The 27925-nt window shown below is 41.9% G+C and overlaps 1 pseudogene; it reads left to right on the top strand.

Annotated features, from left to right (window-relative positions):
- The first annotated feature begins 8772 nt into the window (after positions 1–8772).
- Positions 8773–25997, top strand: LOC122205523 (annotated as a pseudogene).
- Positions 25998–27925: the final 1928 nt, after the last annotated feature.

The raw sequence follows: 27925 nt of genomic DNA, 5'->3' as shown, positions 1-27925 counted from the left end.
GGTAGATTTTTCTGTTCACATTTTTATTTACATGGATTTCTTAAGGGCGTTCAGTTCATTTTATTTCTTTCAAAAATGATTGTCCAACTAGTTCAAAATATATGACCCATTTCCAAAGAGGAAAAAACAAGAGGATGAGAAACTTGAAAATATTTAAAACTGAATGATGGGTCTCTGCTGTTGGAGACACCATTGACAGTCATCAAGGACATTACATTCAGCATTAGAAGGTCTTAGCTCATTTTCCTTTGACTTTACAATTGCGATAGGCAACCATTTAAGAGTCCCAATTTCCCACTTGCCTGTAGCATTCATTTTCGCTTTTTTAAAGTCTGTAAGTCCTTTCTCATATGAAATCTCAGATAGAAGCGCAATATATAAAACACAGGATACATGTTCACTCTGTGGAAGCTGGGGTGGAAGGCCTAGACCAGTGGTTCTCAAGTTTTTATCTTGCATCAGAATCAAAGGGCTTATCAAAAATCAAATAGCTGGGCTCCATCTTAGATTTTCTAATTCAGTAAGTCTGATTGGCCAGGTGATTTGCATTTCCAAGAAATACCCAGGAGATGCTGATGCTGTGGGTCCAGGGACCATAATTTGAGAACCACTGGTCTATAGGCCTCCTTTCTGTGCCTGGCTCTCACCCACTAATGCAGCTCTGAGGCATCTTTGGGGCACCTCCTCAGAATTCTTGGGGCTTCTTTGTGGAAACCAGTTGACCATTAATCCACAGGACAAGTCCAAATTCCTTGGCTTGGACTGAAGACCCTTTGCATTCTGGCCCCACCTCTCTCTACAGTCATGTCAATGAACCTTCCATTCACCAGACAACAGAGCTGAATTGTACTTCCCATTGCTGCCATACACCTCTCTGCCTTAGTGTGAGATGTACACGTACATTTCTTTACCCACTTCTACGACACATCCTCTTTCTCTTATGAAAAGAAGCAGTGAGGACTTTAAAATCCACAAAGACATTTAAAATGTATTTGAGGGAGCCTTAGATAATAAAATGTCCTGGTATTTAATTCCTCTACCTTAGAGGAGATGAATTCTGAATCATCCTGGCTGATATTAGAACCTGCAGCTGCTAGAAATAGAGTGGATTAACATCTCACCCTGTGGTATCATTAATAATAGATAATGTTTGCAGCGTCCTTAATGGATTTCCATTAGATTCCCCATGCAATTCTCCTTGTTGATTATGGACTACAGGATTCATAAAAACTAGATACAACAGTGACCACCTGCTATAAAAGCTTCTTCCACCAGAGACACACTAAAGATGCATTAAAGTAGTATTCCAAGGTTAACTCAAGTCTGCACTACTGTTGTCTAGGAGAGGCTCCACTCAGCTTCAATACACTTTTTCTTTAATTGTCCTAATTGCTGGACAGCTGTCCTATAGTTGATATACATATTTATGGTATCTGGAGTTATTCCATGCAAATCAAGTATCCATAAGCAGTGATCCCTAAAGTAAGCGGTAAAAAATCAGTTTCTTTAAATTCATGAAAGCCACAGTTCATTCAGCGTCTTGGAGACAGACCTAAAATTTACAGTTCTTTAACCCTATGATATCCCTGGTATTCACCATTTGATAGTATATTTGAGATTTTCTTATCTCTCGTGCAGGGGTGACAAATGGTTTTCATCTTGAGTGTCAACAACAATCAACTGGTACCGGCGTCCTAAAATAATGTGTTGAGAATTATTCTGAGGCCACATTGGTGCTCAGGGGAGAGATTATTGTGATAGATTAACAATGATACAAAGAAGGAAAGGGACACTCAACATGCCATGGATGTCTACTTTTGTTCTAGAATGGAGACAACATCTTATAGATAGCCCCATATATCACCATCAGGCAATCATCAAATAGCACATTGGATTATGAAGCCAAGCGAAAAATAAGAAATTTATCTGCCTAAAAGATACCTGGGAAATAGTCCATCTTTAATCAACCCTGTGAAGTGCATCAGTCTAAACTGTCTGACAATATGAGGCTTTCCCTACAGGCATAATACATAGGATATCAAAAACAAGAGGCTCTTTGTTGTGGGATACTGTTTGAAGCTGGATTGAGGGACAATTCAGCAGTTGTCTATGGATAATTAATAAGAAACACTAATTTATTATTTTTTATTTTGAGAGAGAGAGAGAGCATGCACAAGCAGGGGAGGAGCTAAGAGAGAGGGAGAGAGAGAGAATCCCAAGCAGGCTCTGTGCTGTCAGAGCCTGATTCAGGACTTGAACTCACCAAACTTGAGATTGTGATCTCTGCCAAAATCAAGAGTCAGATGCTTAACTGACTGAGCCACTCAGAGGCCCCAAGAAAGACTAATTTTAAAACAGTGAGGAATTAATCCATCACTAATCCATCTAAAAAAAAAAAAAAAAAGAAAGAAAATTATACTTGTTCCAGCATCTCACAGAGTAGGATATGGGGGTAGAAGGAATCTTTGACAAACTGCCTTGAACAAGAATTGAGATTTACCTCACCCTTTTCCCCATACCTCTGACCCCCTTCCCAAAAGCATACTTGCAAAAGTGAAGTTACTATTTTTTAAAGCTTCTGCATGCAAGAACCTGGTCTAAACACTGTCTTTCATTAAACTCTATGGGATAGGTAGGATAATTATCCCCATTATATAAATGAGGAAATTGAGGATGGAAGGATTACAGAGTTTCCTCAACATCTCACCGGTAGGGAGTGGTCTGCCCAGGCAAATGGGGGCCGGAGCCTACACTCCTAGCAGCTACACCGTATCACCTCTAGGAAGATGAGACCAGTAACGGCAGGAAGTTTGCTTGCCCCAGAGCTGTTATTATTTTTTTAAGTTCATTTATATATCTTGAGAGAGTGCATGCATGGGAGGGGCAGAGAGAAAGAGAGAAAAAGTATCCCAAGCAGGCTCCACACTAAGAGTGTGGAGCCTGATGCCGGGCTCAAACTCCTGAACCATAAAATCATGACCTGAGCCAAAATCAGGAGCAGGACGCTTAACTGCCTGAGTCATCCAGGTGCCCCAGGGCTGAGTCATTCTGAACAACAGCTTCCATCTCCCACCCCACCCCCCACCCCCCAGCTTTGTGTCACATGCTGGTTAACTTCTCCTTTGAATAAATGTTGGACCAACCTTTAAAGCATATCCGTGAAAGAGATGCCAGGGTCTTTGCCTGCCCAAGAACCTCATACATCTAATTCCAGCTCTGATTCTCTCTTTTGTAGAGGGTCTAAACCAATAAAAGTTTGATTATTCCTCTTTCCTGGCCATGTGCAATTATCGTTGATGGGATTTCACTTGGAATGAACACAGAAAATGTGTCTTTCCCTTTAATTTTGGAAGCAGAGAAGCTGCCCGACCATGTGTCAGTCCCTGTATTCTTTGGCAACACTTAACAATTTCTACTCTTAGCCATAGTCATAAACAATAGCAAAAGAAAGGAGAGAAATTACAGATGCATAGCCAACACTGTTGAGGATTTTTCACCTGAGCGTCCTGCTAGTTTCTGCCCAGGGTAAAGTGCTTGGCAGTCTTGTCTGCCTCAACAGCAGTTCTGTCGAATAGAACTTTCTGTGATGATGGAATTGTTCTCTGTGCTGTCCAATAGAAATATCTGTGATGATGGAAATATTCTGTGCGTAATCAGATAGCCACTGAGCACTTGAACTGTGACTAGCGTGACTAAGGATTTGAATTTTAAATTTATCTAGCTGTAATTCATTTTAATTCAAATTGCCAACAGCTACCACATTGGATAACATAGCTCTAGTATTTCTGTAACTGAGTTCCACCAAACTGGGAACCCTTGAATGTCTGATAGATTTTCAATATTGACATTTTCTCTTTGTTTTTTTTTATTAAAATTTAAAAAAATTTTGAAGTTTAATTATTTTTGAGAAAGAGAGACAGCATGAGTGGGGGGAGGGCAGAGAGAGGAGACACAGAATCTGAAGCAGGCTCCAGGCTCTGAGCTGTCAGCACAGAGCCCAATAAGGGGCTCAAACTCACAGACTGTGAGATCATGACCTGAGCTGAAGTTGGATGCTCAACCGACTGAGCCACCCAGGTACCCCTTCCTTTTGTTTTGAAATTACATTCTTCATCCAACCAACATTATATATTCAATAATTCAGCAAGTATTTTTTGAACACCTACTCTGTTCCAGGCACTGTTTTAGGCCCTGGCAAAAACACATCTGTCTACAGAATAAACAAAAATTTTTGTGATTACAGAACTTACATTTTAGCAGGGTTAGATAGATAGTAAGTAATGAACATAATAAATAAACACATTTTATAATGTTTTAGAAAGTGATATGCTATGGGGAAAGGGAAGGGTAAGGGAATCAAGGTAAGGAGGTGGTGGAAAATCTGTCTTCAGCACCTTCATGAAGATTGAGAGAAGAGAACACATAAGTAATATCGTGAACAATTCATGCATCCAAAGAGTTAGGCCAGCTAGGATTTTCTTAGATTAATCTGACTTTATGAAATGCCACACATAAAATGCCTAGCACAAATCTTATCTTAGAATAGATACTGTGTGCCTCTCTTACAACCCTCAACCCCACTGCACCACCCCCCTTCTATTTCCTTTTGTATGTGTATCTGTGCCTTCCGTTTTACCATATATAGCTCAGGATTCTAGAGTGGATTTTTAAAAAGTATAAATAAATAAATAAATAAATAAATAAATAAATAAATAAATAAATGTAAAGAACTAAAGTAAGAAATGCTCCCTCTGTGGGTGGCAGTAAATGAAATTTTTTTAACAGACTGCATCCTCCAGCATGCGTCCTTCCCAATTGTAGGCAGCTTCTCTAGGATCATTCTAACTGCCTCATGTGACTAGATAGAACCCTCAGGAAAAGCCCAGGTGAACCACTTGTCTAGGGTACTTATGAAAATAAGATTAGGGGTACTATTTTCACCGGTGTTAGCTGGTAGAAGCCATTTGGATCTGGAGTTGATCCTCAGGAAAAAGTTGGACAAAGTCATTTCCTACCCACTTATTGGTCCCTTCCCAATGTCCCTTTCGTATCTTCCCCCAACTTTCTATCCAACTAGTACTTCCTAAAAACCATCAGCATTAATCAGCTACAGTTAGATGTGAGTTTCACATAAAACATCACTTAACCTAAGAGTTACTCTTAGGCCTTCTAAGGCCTATTTTGTTCAACAAAATATTTGTTTGCCTTTTAACTAAATAAAAGGAACTTTGGGCTTCTGAGAAGCTGGGGAGTAACTCTGGGGAGGTAGTGGATCCTTGAAACCACATTATTCAGGCTCAGTCTTCTTACACATAAGATATAGAACATCCTGTATCAGGGATAAAAACAGAGGAAATCCCCACTTGTATCCAGTCATCAAACAACAATTCACTAACTTTGCATAACCACACTGAGCTGAGCCTACATGTTTATGCTAGTATAGTTCATTATCAGAGATTCTTCCTGATTCTCTTCTCTAAGTTTGGCTCTGATGTTTCTTTAACAAGTTAGTTTCCCTCTGCAGGCTCCAGACTCTTCATCTATAAAACTGCAGCTCCTAAACTGTATCATCGCTTTATCCCAAAGCTCAAATCCCTCAGCTGGATTTTCAGATTAGCAACATACAGAATCCGAAATATCAAAAGTTGAGATGTTATCTTACTGGTGATGAGAAAGTATTGTGGGGTTTTAAGAAGGATGTGCTGGAATCATGTCTGCTTTGTAGAACTACCATTCCACCAACTGTGTGGAGTGCATTAGAAGAGGACAGAGAAGAAACCAGTTAGTGGTCTGTTAGTACCAACTGAGTAAGATAGGAGGAGGGCCAAAACGAAGGTAGATGGAGAAATAAGGTAAACAGAAACAATACTCTAGGAAGTCAGACTTTTCTCTAGCTTTTGGCAGGTGCTGCTGTTGTTTTTCCTCTCCAAACAGACCACGAAGTGCGATGAGGGCACCAAGAAAATACCCCCCTGTTTTTGGTGTGACTTAACCTGGGCATTAAGGTTGACCCAAGCATGCACACATTTTACTGAAGATGTGCCTTGCATACTGCATTTAACAGGGGCAAAGTATGATGACATATGTCCATGGAAAAAAGGCTCCAGCCATGTGCCCAAGGCCCCAAAGAAATAGCTAGTACATAGTACACACTACATAAACAAAAATAGGCAGCTGAGTCAAAAGAGGAAATATTTGCAAGCTCCATGCTGTGAGTCAGTAGTAAACATTTTGAAAATACTTCTGAGTGGTTAGACTATCACTTTTAAGGAAAATGCAGGTTCGCATAATCAGCTATTAAAAGAAGAAAATGCAAAGTAAGACCACTGAAGATGTTTATCATTAAGATGTGGGGGAGATTGATGCTTTTTAATGTCTCATCTGACCAGAATAACTTGATGGATTTGCTTGTCTCCAAGATGATCACCATTTATATATTCCTTCTCTGTATATTCATGCTTTCCTTCCACCAAGAGATGGAGTCCATTTCTTCCCTCCTCTTAAATCTGGGTTGCTCTTAGTGACTCGCTTGATTAATTGAATGTAAGGAAATGACATTCTGGGACTTTTGAGGTTAAATCAGAAGAAGTCTTAAAGTTTTTGCCTGGGTCTCTTCAAACACTCTCTTGGAATCCTTCATTTGAGAGAAGCCAGCTGCTGTGTAAGAAGTCCATCCACCATGCAACCACCAGAGAGAGCAATGCCAGCCAGTCCTCAGTTCTTTCAGCCATCCTAGACTTGGTACCAGACAAAGGAGTGAAGAAGTCATCGTGGACATTGCATCTGCAGCAGATGCCATGTGGAAAAAGAATGGAGCCCCAGACACAATCAGTTGAGCCATTATAGCCATTCTATCCTCTCCCGAGAGGACCGAGATATCATGGAATAGACATGAGTCTCTTGCCACTCTGCCTAAATTCCCAACCCATAAAATTATCAACACAATAAAAAATGGTCTTTTACATCACTAAATTTGGGGGGGGGGGGTACATATTAATAGATTACCAGAATATATGGCATACAACCCTATGAGTTCCTGGAGGTTAGGACCAAATATTATTCATCTGTCTACTTCTAGCATAGTGCCTGACACGCAGTAGGCACCAGTATTGTTTGTTGAATGAATAAATAAATAAATAGATGTATAGATGTTTGCATGGAATATTTGCAAGACCCCACAATAGTAAAGCCTCCTAAATCTGCTATGTGTCTTTATTTCCCACATGTAAGAAAGTACTGGTGATCTCTGACTTCCCTGAAGTGGGAAAGTTCTTTCTCCAGCTTGGATTGGGAGTGGCCTCATACTGTTGGGCTCACCCAAGGGTGCAGAACACTGTTGGGTCTCAGGAGGGAGCTCTGCCATGCTACTTAACAATAATGAATGTCAGTGACCAAGGAGCCATGTGGGACTGTGTGTTAATAATAGCAAATGCTTACATAGGCCTTGCTATGTATCACGCCCTCTACAAAGATGAACTGTTACTAATTTACTATTCACAAGTCTATGAGATAAGCACTCATAATTTTCATTGTACATGTATGAAAAACATGACACAGAAAGACTGAATAGCTTGCACACGATCATATGGGTAGCAAGTGACAGCTTCACTCCAGACACCCTGACCCTGGCGACTATGGTGCTTATTTGTTTACAATGTTGTCCTTCCTCTCTGGGAAGAATCGTGCTATTGCTTGTGACCCCAGAGTCATGGCATTTGGGAGGAAGGGGTGATGTCTACTAACAAGAAAAAGAAAAAGGAGGAAGAGGAAGAGAAGGGGGGGAGGGGGATAGGAGAGAAGAAGAAAAATGCCAGTCTCTGTAAACTTAGGCAAAAAATGTAAACTTTTTGTGTCCTAAGGTTACATTTAATGATTTGCTTTGGCTTTAGCAAATGACAAAATTTCATTTTTCTTTAGAGCATTAGAGATTGTCTGGAAAATGATGCCTTTTAAGTACCAAATTGTGGTATTATTAATGATCTTTTTTTTATTTATATAGGTAAAATTTTCTCATATTGTGTCTGAATAAATTAACCGAGGGTGTCTTTGGAGGGCAGGAAAAGGGCTTCACTCCTCCAAAGCCATTAACCTAAGTCTAGCTCTTTGTGTCCCACTGAATTCTAAATGCATTTTCTAATTTTTCAATCTAGGAATGAGACTCTGATATTGCAGGTAATTAAAGTCATTCTGAGAAAAGTGTGAACATGTGGGTTGTATTGCTAGCATCTGAACAGAATGCTAATAGCAAAGTATGGGAAGTTCCTTTGGTTACTTCCAGCCCTGGATGAACGTTGACCTATTTCAGATACTTCTGTGACTCATCCAAAAAGCTCCAGATCACAAGTTCAGCACTTAAATGGAGACACAAATGCCATAGTATGGAGATTTTCCTCACTTCAATGACTACCCTTCTAAATCAAGAACCATTCTAATTTGAGGTATACCAAAAATAGCATTGGGACATATGGAAACACAAATTAGCAGCTTCTATAAATAGGCACCACTTTGTCAAAGACCCAATTCTAAAACTAAAATTTTATATAATACTATGACCATGTTTTGATGTCAAGAAATTTTCAACCACTATTCAGGTTCCATAAAAAGAAATCTAAAAATGGGCTTATTTCTATTTTTTGCTATTTTTTGCTATTTTTTTAAATATCACAATCAAGATTTTTAAATCATTCCAGTGTTGTGCAGAAGAAAAAAACATGGGAAGAGCTAGGAAAGCAATAATTTCAAGAAAGCAGGCTTCACAGTATCCTACAGAATATGGCCACAAAGTAAGAAAGGGTCCTCAGAGAAGACAGAGGCAGCCTTTGTGCCAAATACAAAACATCTCATTCAGCAAAGCAAATACTTGTGAAAAATTAGAAGCAAATAGAATCTTCAGCATCCTAAATGCACTTTGCCATTGTCCTTTGTTTTCTCCCTATCTTCTCCAAACTCTTCTGGTTTCCTTCAGATCCTCTATCAGAAAAAAGAAAAGCAAATTTCCTACAACAAATATATTTAAATGTCTACTTCCAGTGCAGATGATTAGGAAACCGGAAAACATATTTATAGGTTGCAAACTGTAAAAGCAGCACCATGAAAGAAGCCTGAATTCAGCAGACTTGACTCAAGCTATGTGACTTGGTACAAATCATTTAGCCTCTCTGGACCACAGCCTCCTCTTCTGCAAAATGGAATTACCACCTGCTTCTCTCTCAGATTCTTATGAAAATCAAATGATATTATCTCTGTAGCCCATCATGTGTCATAAACCATGATATGCTCTGAACACATCAAATGTTATACAGGATCTTGTTTTGAAAAGTTATTAAACTCTTTCTGCAAAAAGCTTAGGACCTGATACATATTCTCTTTGTCAAAAGGGGGAGGTTTGCAAATGTTTGTGAGCTTCTAAAGTCAAAGAAGCATCAAAAATGTGATTTTCCTCTTGATGGAAAAAGAACTAAAGCCAAAATAACAGTTATTTAATGTTTAATGAGTAAAACTTAATGTTTTGGAATGACCAAATCATCTTTGTCCCACCTAAAACCACTCACTCTGTTCCATCAGTGACAGGCATCCCACACTTTGGAAAACCAACCTGGAGAATCTTTATAGTTCTAGTAGTAGAATTCTGGGCTCTTGTTGCTATAGGATTTAACCAAATCCACAACTTGATTCAATTGCAAAATTGAGCTAAAAAAAAAAAAAAAAAGATAAGATGCTTAGCATCTTTCAGCTCTTCTCACCACTAAAACCCACAATTAGCTAAGTTGCACAGCACTTCTCAGTGTTTACAAAATGATATATTAGATACAGATGACAGATCCCTCAAACAGTTAATGACCTCAGGGAACTGGGAATTCACTACAGGTGGTTAGCAGTGGAAAACAAATTTTGAGTTGTTATCAAAATTAAACACCTGCAAATGAATGATTAGATCTATCAAGTGGCTAATCAGGAGAGTCTCTTCCTCTGTTCTTAATTGTGTACAACATTTATGTACACTTGATATTGCAGAACCCTCTAGACCCATCCGCATGGGTTGCCTGTCAAGCAGATACATACCCAGTTATGACTGCTCCTGTCTTGACTCTTCAAGAAAATTGGCAACACAAGTGCGATCGTGTCACTCTCCAATGGTTCTCATTGCCTGTGGATACAATCCAAAATCTCTAGCACTATCCCAAAAGTTCCCCATGATCTCATTCTCACCCCTTTTGCAGCACCATTTTTTTTCACTCTTTCTTTTGCTCTCCAAGTTCTAGCCATACTCACCTTTTATTTTCTCAAAACTGGGCTTGTTAATGCTGTTTCCTGTCCAGGCTGTTCATACTGCCAAGAATGCTCTTACCCAGCTCCACCACATCCCTGATCATCCTAATGTTAATTTATTCTTCACGTCTCAGCTTAAACAGCACTGCCTCAGAGGGGTCTTCCTTGTACCCCCTAGGTTCGATTACATTCAGCTGTCACAACTTCTTTACTTCTTTACCACTGCCAATCACACTTGAATTGCTGATTCGTGTCTTTCTACTCTACCTGTGTGTAAGCTCATTGAAGGCTAGAAGTGTATATGTCTCGTCTATCCCTATAGCCCTGGCATATACCACAATGTCTGGCACTAAATAGACATCACTAGGCAATTGTTGAATGAATGAGTGAATCAATTAATGAATGGTTTCAGATGGGTGTACACCTAAGGCCACAGAGTCCTCCAGAATGATCTAGTAATCTTGAGAGGACCTGGTATTATTTTTCATCTTCTTGTGGACAATTCTCTTTTTTTAAAAAATGTTCATGGGGGGCAGAAGGGGTAACCCAATCTTCCATTGAGCTAAGTGACGTTCCAGGATCCTTGGTATAATCCTGTCATGAGGCATGCACCCTCCTCAATGTAGGGCACCATAATGTCCAACCTAGTGGGCTTAGGTGATCCTCACACAATCCTGGGGCACAAAAGGCCACTGATATGAAATATCCTCAAGCCTCCCATCTTGGTTTCTTTTAAGCAACAAAATTTGTTATGCTTTCACATAAGAGAAAATTTTACAATTTGCTTCCCGAGTAGCCACAGTGATGAAAAGAGGCCAAGGTATAGTACACTTGGTGTAATAAGAGACAGCATTGTGTGATGGAAAAAGTAATGGACAAGGAATCAGAAGAACTAGATTCTGGTTCTGGCTTTGCCACTTATTTGCTGAGTGACCTTAAGTGTCTGGCTCTTTCTGACTTAAATATCCTTCCCTTTTAAATTGTATTGACCTGGGACACCTGGGTGGCTCAGTCAGTTGAGTGTCCAACTCCTGATTTCAGCTCAAGTCATGATCTCACAGTCATGGGATCAAGCCCCACATGGAGCCCCATGTTGAGCTCCACTCCATGCTGGGTGTGGAGCCTGCTTGAAGTTCTCTCTCCCTCCCTCTCTGTCCCCCCACCCCCCCGCCGCTTGCACATGTGAGTTCTCTCTCTCTCTAAAAAAAAAAAATTGTACAGATCTTTAGCCTACAGGGTTTCCATAAGCACCAAATGAGATCATTATATTTACTATTGTATATAGGATTTTCTGGTACTTCAATTATGGGGAAAATTATAAAGCTGTAGAATTCTAGGCAAAGTATGATAATTTTGTCATTGTTCCTTGAAAGCAGTATTATCTTCCTGATTTTGGACAGATTCTATTAACAGTAGAGTGATTTTTTTTATTCCCTGCCATCTGATGGCTGGTAAAGATAGCCCAGTTCTCACCAGGCTAGTACGAGCGGAGATAAAGTTACAACAGGTTCATCTTCAAGAGGTAACAAAGCAGTGATTGGGTATGATGTACCGCCCTTGCTTTCACTCATTCTTCGATAGCCTGAAAAGTATCTCTTAATAAAGTGTCCATATAAAACCTCCTGTAGATCACGCTCTTCTTGGATATAAAAGAGCCAATGCTCGACATAAATGACGACCTGAATCATAGGCCAGATAAGCTACCTACATGAAATGATTTTAGAGAAATCATGAGTCCTACTTCTCCTCATTGGTGCTCAAATTACTTAGATGTAAGCTTTTCCCCTCACAATTAGAGATGAAGTTTAAATCTTCATATAAGTCACACAGTAAATTTTTACTAAGATGCTAATGAGTAAGGCTTTTTTTGATAACGGCACTTGAGGAAGAGGGTATTAGACACATGCCCTATAAAAGAAAGAAAAAGACAGACAAAAATAGAACCAAATTAATCTTCTTGCTTTACTATTTTAGGTTCTGAGACATTCAAATAGATTTATTTTTAAGTGCACTGCTTTTTTTTTTAATTATCACAGTCGAAATAACTATTGCAAGAAAAATAGAGGAACAAATAACTCATCTCTAAAGTCAGTCCTCACAATGCTTTCTTGTGTTCTGGAATATTTCTCAGAAACATGTACTGAACAGGAGCCGGGTTGACCTGTTGTTGACATTGTTTTTAATTGCAGACTTATCAATGAATCTCTGAGGGACCAGCTGCTAGTGACCATCCAGAAGACTTTCACCTACACTCGAACCCAAGCTCAGCATCTGTTCATCATCCTCATGGAGTGCATGAAGAAGAAGGAATTGGTATGTAAACAGTGTTCCCCCATGAGTGGCAGAGCCCTCTCCATATTCCCTTCGTCTGTTTAACCATTTTCTTGAATCACACACCAACTGTTTTTTATTTCCAGCCAAGCTCACAATGTTCCTCAGGCTCCATTGGCTCCTGTAGTCTCCTTCCCTCAGTAGCTAAGACACTATTTTTTCTGCCCAGATTTAATGAAGTGTGTGCAGCAGGGTTTCAACATCCTACTGAAGCTCATCCGAATGCTTCTGATTGCCTCAACCAAATGAGTTGAAGAGAGAAAATAGGTTTCCTTCTGGAAAATGCTTCTCTTTGGGGTTTCACTTTGCTTGTGAGTAGGGAACCACTGATGTGCTTATTGTCAAATATCTTAGTGACACAGGATCCAGGCTAATAGGCTAACTTATACAGGTAGAAAAGGGAGGGAGGTGCCCATGGAATGTTGGAAACTTCCATAGCTTCTGAAGTGTCCTCCAATAGCTACTGAAACCTTTCTTACATCTGGTAAAAGTGTCTTGCAAATGTGGTATAATCACAGAGACCTTCTGTTAGAGTGAACAGAAATAACATGAGCTAACATTTAACGAGCACTTGCTATGTGCCAGGCAGCATGCTAAATCTTTACATGTTTCAATGCCTGTGATCTTTACGACTGTCCCAATAAGAGAAGTATGATTATTATCCTTACCTTACAAATGAGGAAATGCAAACTCACCTGATTAATAAATGAGGAACCAGGACTCAACACCAGTGGTATTTCATCTCTGTGGGAAATGCTTGTATCAGAAGCTGTCTCATTGAAGCCAGGGTAGTGGATTGCCCACTCTGAGAAGATTCCCTGCAAGCCTCAGCAAGCAGAGACTGTCCTGAGAGGTCATTTAAACCCACCTACTTGCAGGGGAGGTCAAGGAGCATCTTAAACCTGAACAGAAGCCTCACTCACATTTTGAACCACCTCATGGCCATGTGGGCATCCTGGGCTGATTATCTCTGGGGACACCATGGGGGCACTTCTTCTCCAGAGGGACATCAGGGCCAGACCCTGAAGGGTTCAACCATCTGGAGGCAGATAGGGTGGGGAGGGGCTGGAGTGAGCCACTTTCAGCCAGCTCCCCAACTAGACCACAAGCTCCTTGAGGCATGAGCTGGAGCCATCTTGCTCACGATGGTATCCCCATGCCTAGGACAGTGGATGGCAACACAGGCTCACAGAGACTGCCAGGAGGGAGGGAGGTGAGGGAAGGAGGCAGTTTCTGAGTTTGAGAAACCAAACATTTAGAAGAACAGTACTTGATTCAAGTAAGCAAGACCCATTGCTGGAAAGCATCCACATGACCTTTGTGAGAACTTTCAGTGCCTTACAGGTTTGGGGTGAAAGTTTCCACCTCTAATCCTTGAGTATGCATAGACCCAGGTAGTCTGGCCATCTTGTATAGAGAAGCCAATACACAGATGGGGTTCATAGCCATGATGACTGATCCCCCAGGAGAGCCTCTGTCAACTGACTACTGGCAATCTCCCATCTTGGACGTGGCTGCTCAAAGAGGTTCAGTTCAAACACTTCCTCTAGCCTCAAGGAGGTGCATGTACCACTGAGCTCCTGCCTGAGTCATGGAAGATGGTTTTCCTGCTGAGTGTGGCTATCAGTTTTCCAATGCCAGCTGTGAAATCTTAACAGAACTAGCTATTTCAGCAGTCCTATAAATTTCCTAGAGATGCAGTTAGGATTAAAACTCAAGGAACCACTTGGAAGTCATAAAACCAAATGGGGGTGAATGTGCTTCTCTGGATATTTCATAGGACTGTTCACCAGGATTCTGCCCAATAATCACTATGTCGTTTCATAATGACTCCTGCTGAAAAGGTCGACCGTATTTTAGTGACAGATATTTCCTGCAAAATGTGTGAGGTGTCCCTCGCTGTAGGCGAAGGCAATGCAATCTTAACGAGAAATAAATTGCCCTTATCTGTACATCTGGGCAGAAATCAGGATTTTAAAAATCATAAATGTAATTAAAATAATTTTCATTTTGGAGAGGCTGTTTATGTGCATACACAGTACTAGATGCTTTATAAAGGATGTGGACCTGAGGTAGGCATTTCTTTTCCTCCTTTGGAGGGGAGCAGGGGAGGGAAGTGAGGTGGGAGAGGAGAGGAGAGGTGCACACAGCCGGGAAGAGCCACACTGGGGCTGTCCTGATGCAGAGCCCGAGCAGCTTCTGCTCTGCACTCTGCCTTGCTTCACACACAGCACAGACGTTCACATGGAGCTCCTGTTCACTCTTGAATCCTTCAAGTTTCCTTTATTCCCTTAGCAAATGAAGTGGGATATAATATTCTGAAGTCAATCTAACCCTGGCCAAGTTCAGCAAAGGGATTTGGCCCCAGAGCTGTTCTGACATCTTTCTCATCCCGGCATCCTAAAAGCTTCTGTAATAAACAAGTGTTCTAGGCATGCATAGTCAGCTTGTGCAGCTTGGGTCTCTGGGTGGTACGGCCTCATGGAAAACATTTCTTGATGGGCCTCTTGTGTTGGTACTTTCTATTCATCTCATATTGTTCTTGGAGAGATTTACTTCTCTTCTTGGGCCCAAACAACATCTCAAAAAACTGTCACCTTTTGAGAAGCTCTATCCCCCTACAGCCCTACCTTTGAGCCAAGCTCCCTCGCATTTGCTTCCCACACTCAGCATTCAGCAGTATAAGCCCCACAGTATGTGTGGCCCTAACCAAGTCGCAGTGGAGGAGGGCACCCACTCCGGGACCCGTTCACCACCTTCTGTTTTCACACCGACAGCTCCTTCCATCTGCTGTCCTCCTCTCTCAGCTGCTGGACCTCACGGGGGCCAAGGCTGTCCATTTCAGCACCACCTCCCCCCCCCCCCCCAGTCACACGTGGGAGACACATCTGCATTCAAAACTGACGCTGCTCCAAAACCCGAGACTTTAACATCCGCTCCCCGCTCCAAACACAACCACCCTCCCTCCTGCACTCACCACTGTTATTTCATTCCTATGGAACTTGAACACCCAGCTTCTCTGTAATTTGCTAATCTGAGGCCAAACTCCTGAGATGATCTACATGAAAGCATAGTGTAGGGACGTGAGGTTTTCTCTGCCCGGTGCCTAGTTGAGAGTCCAGACTATTTCTACCCTTCCCTTCCCTTCCCTGGGTCCTCTCACTTAGCCACCCCTCTGCCCTCTGCCTGTGGGCCTGGTCCTTCTCGGTACCATTCCCAAAGCAAATCATTCAGTTCTTACCAACCTTCTTTTATTTATCTTCAGTTGAAAGCCTCTTCTGTCCCTTACAATCGCTGTAAACCTTTCTCATTGTCACCTCCTGACTGCCTCATGAGGACCTTTGCATTGCATTTCAGTCTTTATGGTATGGCTGCATGAGCATCCTGCTTCCTTTCCAGCAGCAGTTTTCACGTACAGTAGTGATTCTGGAGTCTAGAAGCCAACATTGCAACCGGGCTATTAAGTATGCTTAATCCAGTCCATCAATTCTGGATGTGCAGGAAGGAAAATAAACTGATGTGTCTGTAAACCTCATCAGCCAAGAAGCTTCCAGGGATGCCACAGAGAAGAGGTGGCTTGGGGAGAACTTGAAGGGACCTGGGATCTGCTTGTATTTGAAAGATGATGGACACGTAACTTGAGAAGTGAAACTTAAGGAATAGGTCACTGTTTCGTCCTAACAGCTGAAGCTGCGGCATCTCGATATCCTCACATTCTCACTTGGGGAGGTACAGAGAAAGCCAAGGACCTAAGAGCTTGTGCTAATGGAACAAATGGAATCAATTATATTGGGTCATTGGGTTTGCTTGTCCCTCTTCTTACTCCCCGCTCTATCAACAGATGTTTATCAAAAATGAATTCTTGGTTCTTTCCCCTTTCATTCACTGTTCTGACTTCAGTCATCATTTTGAGAAAACTCCCAAATGCACAAATATCCTGTCCTTGTCTTCCTCCAGTCTCCTGCATTTTCGGACTCCATGCTCTCACCCGTGCCCTCATTCTTTCTTGCCTGGACTATGGCTATTCCCTAGGGAAGGCTAGTCTTCCCTAATCCAGTACCCTCCACGAATCCATTCTATGCACTGAGGTGTTGGCAAACTTTCAGGGTTTCTGTGCTGCATAAAGTCTCTGTCACGTATTTTCTTTGTTTATTTGCTTATTTATTTTTAAACAACACTTTCAAATCTAAAAAGCCATTCTCCACGTACTGACCACTGGAAAACAGGTTATGGGTCTTATTTGACCCGTAAGCTGTGGTTTGCTGGCCCCTACAGCATAGTGATGCCAGATACTTCTTGTTGAAGCACAGAATCAATAACACCACTCCTCTGAATGCAAAGTGTAATGTTCTGCTGAAATTTCTAGTCTTAAATTCTATTTCTTTTTTATGGACCCTTCATGCTAACTAAACCAGTCTGCTTGCAATTATTATTTTATTGCCTGCTTTCCTGCATTTGTTCAACTTAGACCTCTCTCATTAGCCATAACCAATCGCCAAATACATACTTGCACATGAATGCACAGGTGCACAGCACACACACATACACACACACACACACACACAAACACCTAGAATACACATCACTCCATTATTGCAACTCTCTTGTAGTACTCATCATTTATACCTTAAGTTATTTATATATATATATCTGACTTATGTGAGACCTTAGGAACAGAATCTGTATCTAATTCATTATTCTGGTTTTCCTGCATTCACTTATCCCTTATCCTTTAGTAGTAGAGCATGTATAGCAGACACTTAATAAATCTTTGCTTAATGGATGAGTAAATGAATGAATTCAGATGAATATGCGTTAGTGGGGAGAGATACGTATTTAGTATCCGTGAAGTGCCTTAAAATCTCCACTTATGCGTTGTCACATCTCCTTAGGGAGTCATAGATTTGGTTGATGGACTTAAGTTTGATTCAGGGCCACCCGCTTAAGTTATGGGCAGTATTCTAATGTGGTGGTTATGAGGAGCAAGCTCTAGAAGCAGACAAACTTGGATTCTAATTCTGGCTTCATCATTCAAGTGCTTTAACTCCATTAAGCCCCAGGACTGTCCACTTTAAAAGGGAGTGATAATAATACCCATCTATTCTAGGATTTGCCACACTTCTTCCTTATTCATACAGATTATACTGCGATTCTTTAAAACACACACACACACACACACACACACACACACACACACATACACACACACAAGATAAATCTCACAATACCAAAAGGTCAAGACTGACTCAAGGGTTTTACATGCCAAGTCCAAGTCTAAGCAGCATGCACATGTCACTCACATAGCTTCCTATTCTTGCTTGACGTTCCGAGCTCCAGAGCTGATGAATCTCCCCGAGATGCTCGGGAAGGTAGCAGAGGGGTGTTGTCTGTGCCTGACCGATGAATCTCTGGAGCCCCAAGTCTGCTACCTTCCAACACAGGGAGATGCGTTTCTTAATGAGCGCTTATTTAAAGTGTATGCCAATATCCCATTACAACTTCTGCCACATTTGGGAAACTGAGGGACAACTCCACCTTTTCACAGATTCATAAAAACCAAGCAAACATGACTTCTAAACAAAGAGGTTTCTTCTCTTTTTGGGGACAGGCCTCTTATATGCAGGAAAGGATCACAAAGTCCAAGATGTTCCTTGCTTAGAAAAATAGAAGCTTAGGACACCTGGGTGGCTCATTTGGTTAAGCATCCAACTCAGATCATGATCTCACTGCTCGTGGGTCCAAGCCCGGCATCGGGCTCTGTGCTGTCAGATCCTCTGTCTCCCTCTCTCTCTCTGCCCCTACACTGCTCACTCTTTCTCAAAAATAAATAAACATCTAAAAAAAAAGAAAGAAAGAAAAATAGATGCATGTCAGACTGTTAAGATTGTTAATACCATGGGCAGGTTGGTGAGTATTACTTGGCAGGTTAAGAGGTGTTCCTGAAGACCCCCGTGACCCTATGGCCCTAAGTTACTGAGACAATTAAGCATTTTAGCATGTATAAAGAATGCTGGCACAGTGTGTGGCTCCCAAGTAGGACTCGATAACTGTCGCTATAATTACATTTATTCTACGAGTAATGACAGGTACTAATTTGAAATAAGCTAATAAGTCCTAATAAGACAGAACTAATTCTTAGTCCTGGCTAAAGTTGTCAGTGAGGCACAGTTTGACCTCAAGGACCTGTCACCCTGCCTTCACAACCCACCTTCCCTCCTTTTGCTCATCTTGATGGATGGTGAGTACAGACAAGAGAAAACTTACATAACCTCCCAGGGTCTTCCCTGTTGAACGCCAATGACCAAACAAGCACAGTAGACTCCTATGGTCACAAGGAAAGAAAAACTCTTAGAGCTGAAAAGGGGCTTTTTAGGCCAAATGGCTGAAGGTCATAGAGTCATGTATCAAGTGCAGAAAACAGTTCTCTCCAACACAGTGTTTACGGAGAAATGGAAATGCTCTTTGAGATAGGTACTGAATTGTACCTAACTCCTTTTAAGTGCATTCAAATGTCATCTTAACATAACTGAAGTCTAAATATTTTAAATGAGATGGTGGGAAGAGGATGCAGAAGAAATATCGCTCCCCTAAAGTTGCTCTCCGTACTGTGTTCTCAACACACAGGAGGTTGCAGGTTGATTTTTGAAGGTTCGGAAACTCTTTTAGGTGATTAGAATATCACTATTGGGGAATAAAGATGATGCAGGTTTTGGAATCAGCTTGCTTGGCTTCAAATCCCAGATTTTCCATTCAATACACGGCACTTTAATCTCTAGATGGCTTTGTTTTTTTCCAGAAAACTGGGATAATAATTGCATTTATATTTTGAGATTAATTATAAGAATCAAGTAAGTTAATATATACAGATAACATAATAAGCACTCAACACATACTTTTATTGTAACAATGATGATGACAATGGTGATGATGTCTATAGGGCACTTCATATTTAACAAAGATGATTTGTTTGTTAACAATCAATGAAACAAACAATCAATCAAGGGTCACGATTACTATTTCCATTTTATGGAGAGAAACCAAGACTCAGAGACTCACATGACAGCCCCAGAGTCATGTAGCTAGTTAGGGGCAACAAGACTTGAACCAGGAGCCTCTTCCTGCAAGGCCCAAGCAGTTTCCACCATATTTCAGCTGATTCCATATTCCAAATATCAGGTATGACTAAGTTAAAAATGACTTTGAAGTCAGAACCCATTTTCTCTCTCATTTCTGGAATAATCTGAACAAATATTTATTAGACTTCATGATTCCCGGAACAAAAAGAATACATTGTTGGTTGGTGTTCCTGGAAGGTTCTCTGCCCTTATGTAGCAGTCATCATATGCTTACAAGGAAACTGTAAGCACATCCAGGCCATTCAGTACTTCTGCATCAAGGACAAACTGAAGTTATTCTTTTCCAGGGTAGTATTTTAGTCAGACTAACTAGAAGCCCCTCAATTAGAGATCAACTCACACTATGTTCTTCTCACCAAATATTCATTGAAATGAAAAAGAAATTTGAAGGAAATGTCATTAACCCAACTCCTTGCCAAGACAGCTAATAACAATGCTAATACCTTTCATCTTACATAATATATAATAACATCTTATAGTAGACAAAGTTCTGTTGCATTCTTTGTATCATTTGAGCTGCCCACAACAATGGGGCAAGAATTATGTCTATATTTCAGTTAACAAGAAAAATTAAACAAATCAGAGAAGACTACAGGAGTGTACAGAAATATCCCACTTGATTTTCATCCTCACTGTCAAGGTCTCAGACACTCATAAACAACAGAAATGCCACTGACCTTTCCCAGCCATATTTATCAAAAATTGTCAGTGGATTAGAGGCTATAGAAAAGCACAGAAAATACTCTCTTTATGAAGAAAAATGAATTAAAATAATATAAATAAAATGTAAATACACAAGAAATAAACATATTATTGTACTCCCTCTAAGGGCTGAAGTAATTACTAAATAATTTCCCTGACAATTGGTTTGGGTTTAAATTCTAAGGTGGTCTTTCTAGAGACAGGGTTTCAGAGACTCCACATCTCGCCTCCACTCTGCCTCTTAGGCCAGGGTCTCACCATGTTTGCCTTGATCAATGGTCTCTGCTTGGCCTCACCACCACCAGTCTGTCCAACCCCCCACTGACACTTAACTGCCAAATGACACCTTTTGAGGAGACACTTCTATAACATAACCTCTCACCCAATCAGAAATCCCTACTGCCCTAGGCAGTGTTTCCCAAAGCGAGGAATGCCGATTGCATATGAGGCTTTTTCAGGAAGAAGGCAAATTAATATTTTTATTTTAAGAGGCATGTTCTAATTTGCATGGATATTATAACTAATAACAAGAAAACACAAAACCATGAATATTAAGCCTAAATAAACACAAATTTTAAGGGAGGATCCTTTTGAAAAAGATCTGATTGTAGTGTTGGCTTATAGATATGGCAAAACAATGAAGATTCTATAACAAAGACTGTTCGGTTGGAAGACACTGGCCTTCAGAGTTAAGTTTCAGTTCCTTAATGTGGCATTCAAGGCCCCTTCTGGTCCAGATCTAGTCTACCTCTCCTGCCACAACTACTACTACTACCACTGTATCCCTTATACTCTAGTCTAACCAAATCTAATTTTCCTTCAGGAAAAAGACCGTGCCTTATACACCTTTCTGTATTTTGTGCAAACTCTTGAATGCTGTCTTCAAATGTTAAATGCACTAGATCCTAGAAGCACTGGGATGGATTCTCTTACCCCTACCTTATAGCCTATTCCCAGATAGGAATATTTCTATCCAAAGAGGAATACGTGGACGAGTGCTTTCCTCGAATTTGGTAGAGTAAAACTTCTCAGCCTAGTGTCCAAGAACAACTAGAAGTCTTCAGTAAGTTCTGCGAACCCCCTGAAAACATATGCAAGATTTTGTATGTATAAGCATATTATGGAAGAATTCATTTGTTCTTAGATTCCCCAGGTATGAATAACTCTGAAGAGTTAAGAACCACTGTAGTAGAGGCCTTTCTATGGCAACAACTAAGTTTGGAACACAGGAGCCATAAACACTGCCTTACATTCCTTCTAGTCCCTCAGAGATGCCCCATCTAGATAAACATTTAATCTCTGAACAATTTTTAAATGTGTGCACCTCCACACTTCTCATTAACAGTTTTAGTGCATGTAATCTCTTCCATGATCAACAGTCAATCATGCATTTCAGGACCATCAGCTTGTAAATGGGCTATGACCCAAAGATCTATTTACAACCCAGAACCCACTGTCTCATAAAGCAATGTAAATAATTCAGCAAGGGGCACTTGGGTGGCTCAGTCGGTTAAGCATCTGATTTCAGCTCAGGTCATGATCTCACAGTTCATGAGTTTGAGCCCCACATCAGTCTCTGTGCTGACAGCTCAGAGCCTGGAGCCTGCTTTGGATTCTGTGTCTCCCTTCTTCTCTGCCCCTCCCACCCTTCCCCCCACCACCACTTGTGCTCTCTCTCTCGCTCTCTCTCTCTCTTTCTCAAAACTAAATACAAACATTTAAAAAATAATAATAATTCAGCAAAATTCTGGTTTGCTATAAAGAGACTAAAAACAATAAACCAAGCAGTATAGGTGGAAAGAAGAAAAAGATTGGCATCCCCTTCTCTGGGACTGACTCCAGACAAATTTATTTATGTATTAGAATTTCAGAACCCGTTTCCTCTTTCTCTGTAGCGTTGCTCCCAGAGCACCCCCAACCCTTTTTGGACACCCTAATAGAATTTCCTCCACCTCATTCCTCCAGTGTTACCCATCTCCTAACTCGTACCATGCCATATCCTCACTGAAGAGGAGTTTACCTGAGAATCTGGAGACCAGTATAATTGAATTCATATTCATAGATGCAGGACTGAGAGTCCTTTGACCTGTAACTGACTTGAGCCTCTGATGGATACATATAGAACCAAAGGAATTATTGATCAGGGATCTCTAGGGCAGTATAATGAGTGAAGGGGAAAATCTGGTGGGGGTGGGGTGGAGTTGGAAGGGTTTGAGCTGTCACAGAGATTGTCCAGTCTTATTTGAAAATCTCATGTCAACTCTCATTTTCAAATCATTTCCAAACTCTGCTTCCTCCAGCATCTCCTTCATGGCTAATGTGAGGAGAAAAAGCATAACAGATGCTGGCTTACCCTCTCTCTGTTTTAAATATATCTTAGTTCTCTAACCCTTCCTGGCAACATTTCATTTGACCAAAAGCTATAGAATTAAAGTTTGAAAATCACATCTCCAAAGGACACAGGCATTTCCCGTCATATTCCTTCCACCACTTGGATCCTACAGAATGTTTTCAAACCTGTATGTTTTGTTGTGATTTTGATCCATAGTGTTTTCGGGAGGAAGAGGGAAGTTTACAGGAGGGGCAAGGGGAAATTAAATGGAAAGGAACTGGAGAGGCCACTGACATGCGTGGATTATTTGTAAACCAGGTGTCTAAAAGCCAGATACTTTCTGCTTTCTCTTCCATGCTAATCAATGTGTACACAATACCTCCTGTCATTTGAACTCATTCACCCACATTTCCATCTATATTAGTATTTATGCTTCTTCTTATTAGGTGTGATGTCTGGTAAATGAATACATTCATCAAATCCCAAGGTTTCAGACCGGGCCATTAGCCTAATGCTGATCATGTGTCCCCCAATCTACCATTCTCCTAATTCATTATCTGCCTTCACCAAACCCAAACCTTGACTGGTGAAAATTATTCAGGAGGACAAAAATACACTGCATAAGATGATCACTGTCACCATCGTCTCCATCATTCATCTTCGATTTTTATCTGCTTTACTTGGCTATTTCCTCCCTCAAAGAGAATTTAAATGTCATGCCTGCCAATCTCTTCCTTTATTTTACATATGATTTGCCTTTTTTCTCCTTCTCATCTGGTCTTTTTCTCTCCTGTATTTTCTTTATTCTCCTGCCCAGTTCCATGATTTGTGACCAGCTACGGCCAGTGCTCAGGCTCACTCTGGAGCTGGTCTATCTTCTTCATTTCCATAATGATGTGACTAACACTTCACTCACCCCCATTCTTATGGAACTTGGCATTGGCCTCTGGTGACCACATGATTGAATTTTTCTCCTCCTCCTCCTCCTCCTCCTCCTCCTCCTCCTCTTTAATTCATACACACATAGACACATAGAGGTTCAAGGTGTTGAGAAACCATACTGCTGTGGCTTCAACACTGGTTATACATTACAATCACCTGGAGCTTTAAAAACAACTGACGCCTGGATCCCAGCCCTGGAGTCTCTTAGTGTCCTTGGTCTGGGATGTGGCCTGAGTGTGAAGGATGTTAAAAGCTCTCCAGGTGCGACTTTCTCATGTAAGAAAATTCTTGATTCTGCACCATTACCACCTATACATTCTAGTTCCTTCTGTGCCTTTGAGCCTAGAGAAGGTCTGGTATGATTTGTCACAAGGAGGTGAACTTAATTTTTCTGGAAAACAAATTGAAATTTCACTTATATGAAACTCCTCGTTTTCCAAAGATGCCACCAAAGGAAATGTCACTATATATTGAGAACAGGCCTGGTGGGGGCTGGAGCAGAGAAAAAGCATAATTAAATGAAATTGGCCACAACCAACTTGATTTTAAATACAGATCTTCCTCAACTTACAGTGGGGTTATGTCCCAATAAACCCATCATAAAATGAAAACAGTGTTAAGTTGAAAATGCATTTCATACAGCTAAATACTCATAGCTTAGTGGAGCCCTACCTTCTGTGTGCTCAGGACACATTAGCCTATAGTTGGACCAAGTCATCCAACACAAACCCTATTTATTTTATAGTAAATGCATATCACATGTAATTTCTGGAATACTGTACTGATAGTGAAAAACAATGGCTGTATGGCTACAGAATGATTGTCAGTGCATCAGTTGTTGACCCTTGTGAATATGGGGCTGATGGGCAGCTGTGGCTGTCACTGCCCCGGCATCACGTGAGACTGTCCTAACACTAGCCATCACTAGCCAGGAATGATCCAGTTTCAAAATTTAAAGTCTGAATGCAAATCACTTTCACACCAGAGTAAAGCTGAAAAATTGCAGTTGGAGCCATCATCAGTTGGGGACCATCTGTATTATGACCACATTTTTCTCCAAGCATTTGGCCATGACTTCCAACAAGTGATGAGAATGACCGTGGGGGCTTTATTACCACCCCAAGGGCTCTGCCCCTGCCCACGATGAGCCATTCAATGATCAGAGGCAGACAGGAGGGAAAAGGTGTGGTGGACTGTGAGGAGAAGAGAAGAGAAGAGAAGGAAGAAAGTAGAAGAAGAAGGGTAAATTAATCCTTAGCTTGCCAGTTGCTTTGTAATTTTATCTTCCCCACAACACTAAAAGACCGAGAATATCGGCCCTATTTTTACTGACTTGAGATCACTCATCTAGTAAATGGTGTGATCCGGCCTCCTCCCACCCTCCCGCCCACTACCATCGTCCATTCAAAGACAACCGCCCTGCTTCTTCTCTGAGAAAACATCAAACAGCGGAGGACACTAGTGCCGCTGGGGGGCCCTGCAATGGGAGGCCGAGGCGGTGGCTTCCGCAGCAGCATCCAGGGTCAGGGTCATAGCAGGAGTTAGAGCCGCCAAGACCACAGAGCTTGCAGAGGCAAGGCTGAGGACAAGGAGTGGGTCCTCATCACCAAGCTGGGCCACATGGTCTAGGACATGAAGGTCATATCCTGGAGAAGATCTATCTCTTCTCTCTGCCTATCAAGGAATCTGAGATCACTGACTTTCCTGGGAGCATCCCTCAAGGATAAGGTTTTGAAGACTATGCTGGCACAAAAGCAGACCCATGCTGACCAGTGCACCAGGTTCTAGGCATTTGTTGCCATCAAAGAGGACAATGGACACATCGGTCTGGGTGTTAAGTGCTCCAGGGAGGTAGCCACTGCTGTCCCTGCGGCCATGGTCCCTGCCAAGCTTTCCAGTGACCTGTGTGGCGAGGTGACTCGGGGAACAAGATCATCAGGCCCCACACTGTCCCATGCAGGGTGAGCAGCCGCTGTCGCTCTGTGCTGGTCGGTCTCATCCTCAGCCCCAAGGGCACTGGCACTGTCTCAGTCCCTGAGCCCAAGAAGATATGGACAATGACAGTACTGACGACTGCTACACGTCGGCCAGGGACTGCACTGCCACCCAGGCAACTTCACCAAGGCCACTTTTGATTCCCCAGACCTACACCTGTCTCTTCCCCACCTCTGGAAAGAGACTGTGTTCATCAAGTCTCCCTATCAGGAATTCACTAGCCATCTTATAAAGCCCACACCAGAGTCTCCGTGCAGAAGACCCAGGCTCCACTTGTGTTCACCATGTAGTTTTCTACAAGAAAAACAAAGTGAATTAAAGCCTACAAAAACATGAACAAACAAAAACCAAAGACAACTGCCCTAGATCTGATGTGAGTGCAACAAAGTTCCCTTGCCATGTCCCGCCACCTCTTTCCAGGTGGGAAGAGGAGTTTCTACCCAGAGGCAGGGAAGCTTGCAGCTCTCAGCCTCAGGGGGAGGAGGGCTGACTTAGAGCTGAAGAAATAAAGTGTCTGTTTTCCTGGCAGTGTGTTAACCTCCACAGGCACCTGGGTCTGGGGAAAAGCACAAATCCCACCAGCAGTTTCCAGCACATGCTACAGGAGTGCCAAGAGCAGAGTGGGAGTCCTTTCGTCAGGCTTCCCCATGGAGAGGGCCGGGAGACTTCCGCCATGGAGCCAATGACGGCACAGTCTGGTTCTCGTGGAGAACTAAACATTCACAGATCTGCACCATTCTGTCCTCTAACGACACCAACAAACGATCAAAGGCCAACGATTCGAATACAGGCAGACTACTTCCATTTCAACAAAGTGGCATCACCTTGTTTCCCAAACGTTAGAGGACAGGCTGGTAACCAGAGGGAGAGATCTCGTTTCGAGATGGCATTTTCGGGGGGCAGGGGGAAATTGTAGACTCTCAAGAGAAGTTTTCCCTGGGAATGACTGCCAGTGCTTACACCTGTAGGTCTCTCCTTGCTCTGGCCACAGTCTCTCATCTCAGCCACTCTGGGCTTCTTCGGTCTTGGACATTTGCTCGTCCCCTTCCTCCTGCCTGAACCTCTTTCCCTCCACTCTTCACATGGCTGGCTCCTTGTCATTCTTCATTCTCAGCATCAACATCTCCTCCCCCAGGAAGCCTTCCCCCTTTCACTCGACCCTTTGTTTTGTGATGGCACCTGCCACACGTTGTACTTCTCCCATTTATCTTTGTTTGCATGTGTATTTGTCTGTCTGCACTTTTAGCCTCTATGAAGACATATGTCTTGTCCAGCATGTCATACATCTCGAGATACAAAGTAGATCCTCCATTTAAATATCTGCTGAATAAATTGATCAATGAAGCCCAGGTCTAGTGTATCTGATGCTATATTTTCTTCCCCTACCCTTTAAAAAATGTTTTTATGTTTATTTTTGAGAGAGAGAGAGTGTGAGTGGGGGAGAGGCAGAGATAGAGGGAGACACAGAATCCCAAGCAGCCTCCAGGCTGTGACTGTCAGCACAGAGCCCAAAGAGAGGCTCAAACTCACAAACGGTGAGATCACGACCTGAGCTGAAGTTAGGGGCTTAACTGACTGAGCCAGCCAGGCGCCAGCCCCCCCACCCCGCCCTTTTTTTTTTAACTACTATTTAGGGAAGACTCTATTTCAGGCCCTTTGCTAGGCACTTTGCACATATTTTTTCACTTAAAACTCAAAACAACACTATGTGATAGGTGTTATGTCTCCAGTTTCACAGATTAAGAAGCTAAGGCTTGAGAAATTAGGTTTCTTGCCTAAGCCAACATCATAACTGCAACAGCCAGGATTCAAGCACAGATGTGTCTAATTCCAAAGCTTTTGCTTTTCTCACCCTGTGACACTTTCTCTGTGGAAAAAAAAGACAGAGTATTGGGGAGGATGAGTCATCTTTCCAAAGACTCGAACAACAATGCTTCTCGTTTATCTTTCTTCCTTGCCTTGTATTTGTTCACTCCTTCTCCCCATGCCCCCATTTCACATCCCCAAAAACATGCACGTTCACTGGCAGGAAATATAGAAGTGATCCCCATCTGAGACAGTGCTTTCTGGAAACAGTGAAGTCAGGAAGTAGCTTTGAAACGCAAGCTCCTTTTCCATGACTCTCGTGGAAATCTCTTAATACCCGTATTTCTAGTGCTTCACTGCACCGTCCTCTCCCTGCATGTTCAGAGAAATGTCCCTTCAGTGGCTGAGTGCT

The sequence above is a fragment of the Panthera leo genome, chromosome D4 (genome assembly GCF_018350215.1).
Source record: "Panthera leo isolate Ple1 chromosome D4, P.leo_Ple1_pat1.1, whole genome shotgun sequence".
In the NCBI taxonomy this organism is placed as follows: Eukaryota; Metazoa; Chordata; class Mammalia; order Carnivora; family Felidae; genus Panthera; species Panthera leo.
The sequence above is the reverse complement of the archived record's forward strand: the minus strand, read 5'-3'. Positions and strand labels throughout refer to the sequence as shown.